The 11,254-nt window shown below is 39.8% G+C and overlaps 2 pseudogenes; both read left to right on the forward strand.

Annotated features, from left to right (window-relative positions):
• The first annotated feature begins 369 nt into the window (after positions 1 to 369).
• Positions 370 to 10,143, forward strand: LOC119597524 (annotated as a pseudogene).
• An 804-nt stretch (positions 10,144 to 10,947) lies between these two features.
• The window catches only part of LOC119597525, an 11,185-nt pseudogene continuing 10,878 nt past the window's right edge, over positions 10,948 to 11,254 (forward strand).

The following is an 11,254-nucleotide window of genomic DNA, read 5'->3' on the forward strand; positions in this document are numbered from 1 at the left end:
TCTGTCTTTTGTTTGATGTCCGCTTTGAATCGAGAAATCGAAATTTTATGTACTGGCAACAGAGGTTTATCAGAGGAAATGGGTCTTGCTGTGTCATGATGAGTGCTATCTTTGGAAACTGGGATAAATCATTCAACGAAATACATACATATACAAACACATTATATATGTAAAAGGTAATGTAGAACCCTGACCACAAACCGTGACATCACAGGATTATGGCAGCCCCCCCCCCCCCTTTGACCACAATCTGTGGCATCACGTGAGGATAATAGAGCATCCCCCCCTCCCCCTCCCGTTCCGCCCTTATACATAACTTCAAAAGCTGGGGAATCCACGACAGAGTCAGTTGTTGTTCAGGCTGTTGAGGAGAAGCAAGTGGGGCATCGTCTGAGTGGAAAGACGAGCAAGAGAGGCACGTGAATTGGCACGACTTCTGCCCACTCCCCCGGTGGCAACTGACACTTGGAACAGTTTCCCTGAAATACAACGTGACTTTCTTTGGCAGGGGCAAGATGCGGTTCTTGGTGGTGTCCGCTGTCCTGCTATGGCTGAGCGCAGCAGCGGAAGAGGAAACGGTCTCGGTCCAGCTCCCGCAGGGTATCATCGAAGGCAGCCGGGCTGAGGCCAAGGGGGGGAAGTCCTTCTACAAGTTCCAGGCATTCCCTACGCCGAACCTCCCGTCGGGAATCTGAGGTTTAAGGTAAGTGCTGCCAGCGACATGAGGTGAGCTGCAGGAAGGAAACGGGGTCTTGGGTCGCCCTGGTCTTGGGGAAGGTTTTCGAACGAGTCGTAGTCCTCATGGACAAATCTGCCTTCTATTGCGTATTCCTGCCTAGTACCCTTTACTCTACCTTCTATCGTCTATTCCTGTCTTGCGTAAGCGTTTCGGACGAGGCCACCTTTACACTACCTTGCCTTCTAGTTTCCAAAGGTCGTTTACCTTTCTCAGTCTTATAGGGTTATCGTATTTGCTGAAAGGAGGCCTCAGATTATCGTCGGGGGGTCACTGCCAGTCCATACCTTGTCCCCTGTGGTCTTTGTACATGGCCGAGGTCAGATGAGGCTTCCAGGTGTGTGTGTGTGTGTGTGTGTGTGTGTGTGTGTGTGTGTGTGTGTGTGTGTGTGTGTGTGTGTGTGTGTGTGTGTGTGTGTGTAGCAGTGGCTTCCGTTCTTTTAATACTTCCGATCCCTTTCTTAAACCTTCTTTGTACTTGTTCGGAGAGAGAGAGAGAATAGAGAGCGAGAGATAGTGAGAGAAGATGAGAGAGAGAGAGGGGAGGGAGGTGTGGGGAGAGTAGATAGGTAGAAGATTGAGAGGAAGGTAGATAGATTGAGAGGGGAGAGAGAGAGAGGTGTGTGTGTGCGTGTGTGTGTGTGTGTGTGTTATATGTATACATATATATAAATATGTATATATATATATATTATATATATATATATATATATATATATAAAAGAGAGAGAGATAAGAGAAAGAGGTAGATAAATCGAGAGAAAGAGGTAGATGAGGGGTAGATAGATACATTGATGAGAGGTAGGTAGATTGAGCGAGAGGTAGTAGATGATTGATGAGAGGTAGATTCCTCTTCCTCCTCCTTCCTCCCTCTCCCTCCGTCTCCCTCTCCTCCTCGCTCCTCTTCTCCTTCCTCCCTCTCCTCCCACTCCTTCCTTCCTTTCCTCCTCCTTCCTTCCTCTCCTCCTCCTTCCTTCCTCTCCTCCTCCTTCCCTTTTATCCTTCTACCTCTTTCTCCTCCTCCCTCCTTCCTCTTTTCCCTTCTATTCCTTTCCTACCTCTTGTCACTTCTCTCATACCTCTTCCTCTCTCCTTTCTCCCCCATATTCTCCCTCTCCTTCTTTCCCTCCCTCTTTCTTTCACCCAAAGGCAGCCAATCCTTTTATTTTGTTCTACACCCCCCCCTCCTCCACCCACCTGGACCCCTTGGATACCCAACGGCAGTTAACTTTTATTTTCCTTTGCTCTCCCCCTCCCCCTAGGACCCGTTGCCTGCCGGGGCGTGGGAAGGCGTGAGGGATGGGTCGGTAGCCCCGCCCCATGTCCTCAGCCGTTCTACCTATGAAGCCCAAAGTGAAGACTGTCTGTTTCTCAATGTGTTACACCTCGGGTAAGTTGGTCCCGGAGTTAAATCTCGCAGGCTGCTTCTACTGTTGTTGTTTTTGTTCTTGTGTTTAATTTTACTGTGAGGATAATGATTAATGGTACTCTTATTCTTATATACTATACTGCATTTCGATTGATGTTAGTACCAAGTTCTTCATTATCATAATTATCATCATTGTATTGTGATTGTTAAGACTAGTCACGTTCTTCGGTGATTTTAATCGAAACCTTACTTGACAGTTCTTGCATCTTTCTTAGTTTTCTTACAGTTAATATGACCTTCATTTGCAGCCGTACAAGTCGGACCTCCCCGTCATGGTGTGGTTTTTCCCCGGAGGCTTCGTAATGGGTAGCATGGATATATATCGACCAGAGTATTTAGTTGCGAAGGACGTGGTGTATGTCACCGTTCAGGGCCGTATCGGAATCCTGGGTCGGTATAGTTTTTTTTTTCTTTCTTTCTTTTGTGTATGTTTTTTGTGCATTCATGTATTTTTTATTAATATTATACATATCTCTATGACATTTCAGCCAATATTTGATGTATTTCATATTCTCCATTCTGTATTAATATTCCTTCAAAGTCCTGTGTTACGCACAGTACCAGTCACATTTACTGTGGTACAATGGATTCTATAGTATTAAGGAATGATAAAGTGGCGATAGGTTGAATTCGTCAGAGTATTTGCACAGGGGATCCTCCTTCGCGACATATCACGTAATTCACAACCCTGAAAGTCTAAAAAGTACAAAACCTGTTTGTTGAGTCCAGCTGAGGGTTTGCAAACACGTCCTTTTGCGCTGTTTCGCATTTTCGTTGTCCTTTTTCCTATTCGCAGAACAAAAAACAAGGCTGAACCTGCAGACATCCTGCACATATAACTGAACTGATTTTTTTTTATCACAAGGTTCCTGTTCTGTAGTAATCAGGGCCATTACACTATTCATAATCATAACTGAAAAGATAAGAGCCATTTGATTTATTGAGTTACTGGATATCATTGCGATCCACAATAGGAGACGCTAGCATCTATAGATGTAGGCAACTGTAGCATGGTGTTTTAGGGACGGAGTTCAGTATAATGCCAAAGATCAAGACTAGCAGGAGTCGAGTGAAACGACCCAAGACTATAACGAGGAGTAACGCGAGATGATAAGTACTACCTCCAATTCGAATCCCAAGCTCGTACATTACCAACCCTGACTGACCTCACGGGGAGGGGGGGCTTAGACGGACACTAAGGCCCAATGTAGGGGATCACCCCTGCCTTAGACCTCAGCCCTTGCTTCAAACTATTTTTTATGGTCTTCTCCCACTTTCCTTTTCCGTCTCTTCTTCATCCACTTCTTACGTCCACTTGCTAAGGTGTGATTAGCCGTGCTGAAAGAATGAAAAGGGTGGCATTGTGTCAGTCCTGAGCAGCATCGGGAGCTATGGGTACAGTATTTCCTTGGTAAATCACCGAGCCCTTACTCGTATGGGAACCCTGAGGGGTAGACCGTTTCTTCTCCACCATTTATTTCAGGCTCACTATGGCCAAAATGACCCTTATTAGGGTAACTAGCCTATTTGAATTTGATTTCTTTGCATAACCTCTGACCATGGCTCCGACCCCTCCTCGATGTCTGCTGTCAGGTCTGTCCACCAGGGTCATTACTCAACCTTTAGAATATACCCCCTCCTCTCTCCAAACGCCCTCTACTCTATCATCTACTGCACAGTCTTCTTCTGTTTTTACCTCTGCCCCCTTATTACTTCCCTTCATCCCTAATGTCCTCCTCCACACATTACTACCTCGCTCCAAACCACCTCATCTTCCTTCCACCCACATCCTTTAACTCGTTCCACCTCTGCAAACCTTTTGAGTACTCCTTTTGGCCCAGCCAAGTGGGATTTGATTCTTTGTGATTTCCCCCTCAGCCCGTTACGTCTAACAATACACTCCTCTTCCAACAGTGTCTCCCAAAACAAGTAGGCAAAGTTTCCCTTCGCAGTCGATTCGATCGTTCATGCTTTGTCACAGATACATCCGAGCCCCAAGCTCGTGTTTTAACAAGTCTGACTGACCTCACTGGCAAATGTCATATCATTTTAGAGCCTCTGCTTTATGTATTTTATCTATAGTTTTGGTTATGCAGTGCACAATACACATTTCACATCACGAGCCTTTAGTCTGGGGCCTCAATTCACGTATGTTATTGGACATAACAAGCATTCAGATCTTTTGGGAGAAGAAAAGAAATAAATATGAATTAAATTCTTTTTTTTCTTTTTTTTTTCTCTCTCTCTAACCTCGTGATTGTGAGTGACATTTTGTCGGTTTGCCAGGTATGATGAAGTGAGAACAAGAAATGCGTGTTTCCTTTTCATTCTCTTAGTAATTCAAAACACTTTGCTTCTGACTTTGCAGGATTCCTTTCAACTGGGGACTCTGAGCTCCCAGGCAACCTAGGGCTAAAGGACCAGACTTTAGCTCTCAAGTGGATTCAGGACAACATCCGTGACCTGGGTGGTGACCCAGACAAGGTCACCATCTTTGGAGACAACACAGGAGCCACGTCTGTGCACTACCACATTTTGTCTCCAATGTCAAATGGTAAAATTAAAACCTATATTTCAACAAAGAGATACAAATGATAAAGATATTGTAATTGTTTCCCCCTGCCAGTTGCTTCAGTTTATTTCACTGATATTGGAAAAGCGAGATGAAGCAAAAACTTTTTGGCCGTTTTATGAGAACTATTTCAAACTTCCATGCCAGGCTTCATTGGAAATATTACATCATTATATATTAATCTTTTGAAAATTGTATTTCACCTCACTATTGTTTCTTAACTGCCATAGGTTTGTTTAAGCGAGCCATCATGCAGTCAGGAACGGCTCTGTGCTCTTGGGCAATTCGGGAGGACCTAGGTACATAGCGGGTCAGATCGGTAGCTTCTTAGACTGTCCTGGAACGACAGAGAATCCGAATTCTGCAGACCTAGTTGACTGCCTAAAGAAGATCCCTGTTGATCAACTGTCTGCTGCATTGCTCAAACTGGTAGGATTTGAACACGGCAAAGTTGTTTTATTTTGTTATTTGATCCCAATCTTATTCTCCCACTAGGGTCCAAATAGGCAAAAGACGAAATCGGACAATTTTCCTATTCTAGCGAAGTTTTGATTATAAGGTGCATTACTATATAAACTTAAAAAAAAAAAACTTTTTTTATAGAACCTCTTGGTCAGATATTTGTTTGGTTTCGTTATCTATCTAAGCATTTTCAAACTGCCCCTGAGGAAGCTTGCCTACAGTTTCATGACATCGCAAAAGTAAAAGTAAATGCCAACATGGTCGACAGAATTGACTATTTACAATTAAATTCTCTTGATAATTTACTTATTTTGTGGGTAATAGACCTATAAAACTACCAAGTCGTAATCGTATTCCTGCTGAACAAAACATCATCTGGAGTATATTAATAGTTTTATCATCCCTAGAAGATAAAAAATAATCATAATTAGTATTTCAGCCATCCAGGGTATCTTTGAAGAGCACTTTTATTTACCCTTGTTATTTCCATTCTAAAGTTTCGGTTTGGAAGACCTATCTTTGTCATTAACGGTGAACATAATCCCTTTACAGGCGAGAAAAAGATTCCCTCATCGTTACTAACTGCATCCAATCTGTTTTCTTCCACGATTACTTTTCTCGCCCACTTTAAATCTAAACCATAGCTCGCATAACTTGTCATACCTGTGCCTATAACTTAACCTACTTCTTGACCAGGGAACTCGATTTCATTCAAAGCATAGTCTTACAATATATAATAACCCTTACCATACCCGCATCATTATTTAACTTGTCTCTGGATCTGACAGGACTTTCTGACATTACAACAAGCATATAGGGCTGTTTTATTTTCATTTATGTTCAGTGAACTGAACTTCAAACTCCTTTTTTTTTGGCCCTGTCTTCGGGTATCGCGAGAACGGCATCGATTCTGGTGCTGGGGACAGAACAGTACCTTCCACCTTTCTCTAATACTTGGGAGAAAGGTCCCCTCACTCTCCGACATGAGATTCTAGCTTTTATGAAGGAAGCTGGCTTCCTCTCGAAGTTATATCTTTGGCATTTTACCATGTTAACAGAAGAATTACTGTATTCTCTTAAAGTTATTCTATTGTGAACATTTACTTTCTAATATTTGTTCCTATTATTACATTATTTTCATTTATCATTCAGTTTGACACCATATTAACCTGCATCTGTAGTACCAATCTTGATTTTAACTAATTGTTCATTCATCCCATTCTAAAACCCCAGCTATTGAAGTAAAGATAGGAAGCCTGATTTTACCGCCCATCCACAAGCATAGTTCTAAAAAATGCATTAAATGAATTCTCTACCATCCCTAAACCTAGTTATTAGAGCAAAATAAAACTAACTCCATTTTCTTGCCCAACTCCAAGCCAAGCCCTTATGTGATGAGTCCTCGCGTGGATGGTGAGTTTCTCCCAGACCATCCAGCCACACTGGTCAGGGGAAGGCCGCTACAACCATGTCGACATTATCGCCGGCAGGACACGGGATGAAGGCACTCTTAATGTCCGAAGTAAGTGGGTCAGCATCTTTCATAGACTTTGTAGGAGCATAAATTGCTTGCCGTATGTGTATGGTTACTCCCATGTCTCATATAGCTTGGGATAATGTGGCGATATTGAGTGATTTGACCAGTTTGAAACTCAGTTTCCCGAGCGTTTCTGTCTTTCAGCGTTCTTGCAAGACGGCACAGTGGACGCTCTGATAAAAAACTTAAAACACAGTGGGGCCCTATCTAATGGGATTAAATTATTGGGACGACAACATCGACTTCATTGGCCGCCTCATTTTCCACCGTTACATGGGTCCCATTGAGTTTGACATGAGCAAGGTCAACACCCGGTCAAGGTAAGCCTGGAAACATGACCATTTTAGGATTGTTCATTTTATGTTTCATTTTCGTTTTCTTCTCAATCTGTGAAAAGTATCTGAGCCGTGTGTACCGGCATTGTGTTTCTTGATTAACAAGATGCGTTCTCTTAGAAAATATTGCACTTTCATTATTTTTTTGTAAGTGAAAATAAGAGAATATATAGTAGCACTGACTATTGTTCTGATATATGGAAAACAAAGGGAGTTAGCAATAGAATCATGAAGGTGGTTGTTTGTATACTCACTGTGTCGTGTTCGTATATATATTTGTTTGGTGTTTCTCTACGATGCTTGAGGGGGAAGAATACACCAATTAAAACTAAAGTAGGTTCATTGGAGATCAGCTCTGACAAAAATAAAAGAGAGTTCCCCATAGTCCCCGTGCACCACGCGTCAGCTTCTGCCCGAGAGTGCTACTGCCAGACGTGTGACTACAGAGACAAAATAAAATATTGTACTCTACAAATTATACAGAGAATCTCACTCTTTTACATAGGCGATATGCTACACAGCAATATAAACTAAACATAATCTTCTATATTTCACATGGTGTAACATATCACACAAAAGGCAGTATATATATAATATAATCATATAATTATCACAATATAGGTACGATAATATTTTCATCATATCCTGTAATATGTCGGCATCACAATATGGCACTCACAACTCACATAAGTATCACAACTCACTTCATTATCACAACCCATAGTGGTGAGATGTTCTCTCGTGATCACTAGTTTGGCCTAATTTAAATCTTGTTCATTCCAAGCTAATTGGTGACTGCTTCTTCAATATATGCATCATGGATGCTATAGAAACCATGCAAGAGACACGCCTTTGGTAATCGTGTCTACGCTTACGAGCTGCAGCATCGTGGGCAATCCCACCTTCACAGACCTATACATGGGACCTACACCTGATTGGATTTTGAATGGCAAGGACTTGTATTATTATAATTGTTAATATTATCATCATTATTATTATCGGCAAATACACGTGAATATGTGTATGTAGGCGTGTGTGTTTGTTTGCTTGCTTGCTTGTGTGTGTTCGTATATGTATATGTAATATATATGTGTGTGTTTTTGTTGTGTATTTTTTTATTTATATTTATATTTAATTTATATTTATTGTGATGTTAGACTAGAAACTTGATTGATATAGTGACCTGCTTCATTATAAATGTGCAGTTTGGCCTTTTCTATGTCACAGATTTTTACTGTCCTTACTATACTATTCAAATACACGCAGATGTTAGCCACATGGACGATTTGCAGTACCTGTTCAACTTTGACCCAAACTCAATATCAGCTTGAGTAAGGAAGAAGATCTCTTCGTTTCTCGGATCATGGTAGACCTTTGGACCAACTTTGCTGCTACTGGGTAAGAGATCCCTATACCTAAGCCATAACAATTACAACCAAATCTAAATCTTATCAAGTACCTAATACCAATGCAGCCTAATTTTGAAAAGATATAACACTTGTAACAAAGCATAGCTGTGTGAATTGATTGCATATAAAGAATTTAACAATCTTCAGCGACCCAACGCCGGATATGTCAAGGGATTCAAATGGACACCGACTGAGGTCTCGAAGACTTCTTACCTCGGCATCACCACATCCCCAACCATGAAGGTCTTCGATGATCACCAGGTACATAGATATCATATTCATAGGCCTTGTACACACTAGGATACATCTGCATACATTTTTGACCTGAGGATTTGCTTACATATTTGACCTGTCTTGTTATTAATGAAAACCTACACACGTTTCACGATATTGGTGTGGGTTTTTCTTAGACAATAATACTTAGGAACAATGAATAATGTAGGTTTACTATAGTGCTCGTGTTTAAAAGCATGTATGTCGTATATTTCAGACATATTACTAGTAATGTTTCAAACTACATGTGTAAAAATCCTTACTTGAGCATTGGTATCGGTAATACAGACCTAGCCTATTGATAAGTAATAAGGATCACGGTAAACATCTATCATATGTACTGCAAAATTTCTTCAAGATATTGCTATACACACGTTACATTGCTTGTATTTTCTCCCAACCAATTATCAGTTTCTCAACGACCTGGAAAAAATCTAGTACTCCTTCATATGTTCACTCTGTGCCTATTTACCTTTGAAGTGTTAAAGGTTCTTTCTTCAGTTCTTCTCCATAACTGAGATTTTGACATTTGCCTTTCAGTGTGACATGGCATACTGAATGGAGCCTTCGTGTAACTGTATGTAGCTTCAAGTATGAGTATTTGCTATGCATGAATTAACCTCGTATCTCTTTTCTACAGGACTTGGAATTCTGGAGGAATCTACCAAAGAAGATGAACAAGTTGCTGTATCCAGAGCGCTTTCACAAGAACTAAAACTGGGAAGCAGTAGTTGTTACCATACCATGATGCTACCATATCAGTTACGATAGGTATTTCGTTACCGTTATAACTGCAGTGTGGGGCATTAGCTGGGATTTTTGGTAGACAGTGAATATGGACTCGGCCTGATTTTCAATTACTCTCATTGTTTAAGGCCTTTTGGGACTAGCATGAACAGAGGCATTATATACTCAGTTTTATATTCTCTGTAAAGAAATAAATTGTCATTAAATAAAAACATAGTTTTATATCTAGTTACATAATCATCTTAAAAAGCAAAACCAAGTCACGTAACTGGTAATAAGCGAGTGTTAAATAAGTCCTTAAAATTTTCTAGTGGTACACCAGGTTGAGGAAAACGATTTTACAAAAATGTTAAAGTTTGGCGTAACCCTTATTTTCTGTGTGACGGCAACATCTATTTATAAGGTTCTGGTTAACGTTAAAAATATTTTTGTTTATATTTTCTGTTGTATCATCTTTATATGCATTTGCACATGCCATAATCATCAAGCAATAAGTGTGTTCGTAATGACCTGTTCAGTCAAAACAGGAAAAAATCATGATGGCAATGTGAAAAAAGTTAACTATATTTTTCATTTTCATCCGAATTCGTCGTTGGTAATTTTTTATTACTTTTCGTGACTGATTATTTTCCCTTCTCAAAACATTGCTATAGATATTGTATTTGTTACTAATAAAGGCTAAAAAATAAGAAGGGAGCGTATTTAAAATTTAGAGAATAAATTTTCATTTTGCCATCAACAGTTCAGTACAATCACTTGCCTTATGTAGTTATGAATATTTAATCTTAGGATACACACTTATCATCAAAGAAAGAGAATATAGCATAGTGATACAGCTGTATAAATATGTGATATATATATATATATATATATATATATATATATATATATATATATATATATATTATATATATTATTATATTTTTTTTTTTTTTTTTTTTTTTTTTTTTTTTTTTTTTTTTTTTTTTCCCTACTTCAGACAAAAATGTACACCACATATGAGTACGGGTATTACTATCATACGAAAACAAACAAAGATTAACAGTGTATATAATCTTTACCTGTCTTTCTGCAATACACATCACAAAATATATATATAATAAATGCACTGAATAGGGGACAAAACAAAAATACTAAAGTGAAAAATACTGGACCGTCGGTTACTCTCTGAGACTCGATCAAACGAACATCTTTGTATTTTTATTTAAAATATCATAATTTTGATCTTTCTCGCCCTCTCTCTTTTCTTTCTTTTCCTCCTTCCCTTTCATTTTCTCTCTCGTTCTTTTCTCTTTCCTCACTCTCGCTTTCTCTTCCCCTCTCTCTCTCCTTCTCTCTCTCTCTTCTTCCTCTCTCTCTCTCTCTCCTCTCTCTTTCTCTTCTCTCTCCCTCTCTCCCCATCCTTTCCCTTTCCCCCTCCCTTCCTCCTACTTTTAACCTGATAAGAATGATCCTAAAAAAGGACGAGTATATTCTTCAGGTGAAAAGATATTTTAAAATAAGATAAATTTCAGTGAATTTGACGATGACTGCACCTCTCTCATCAGAAACGAAAATTCAGAGATGGCCAGTCAATTGATAGAGATATCATTCAAGTCAATTCCTTCTAAGATAAACAGAGGTTCATAAAACATGGTGGCCTTTAGATCTAACTTTCGGCTATTGGTGTTTAGCTCTTAATTTCAAATATTTGTTTTCAATGTTTACAGTGCATGATACTTATCTCTGTGAAACCGTTAGGTTCCGCACACTGT

The sequence above is a fragment of the Penaeus monodon genome, chromosome 39 (genome assembly GCF_015228065.2).
Source record: "Penaeus monodon isolate SGIC_2016 chromosome 39, NSTDA_Pmon_1, whole genome shotgun sequence".
NCBI classification, from domain to species: Eukaryota; Metazoa; Arthropoda; class Malacostraca; order Decapoda; family Penaeidae; genus Penaeus; species Penaeus monodon.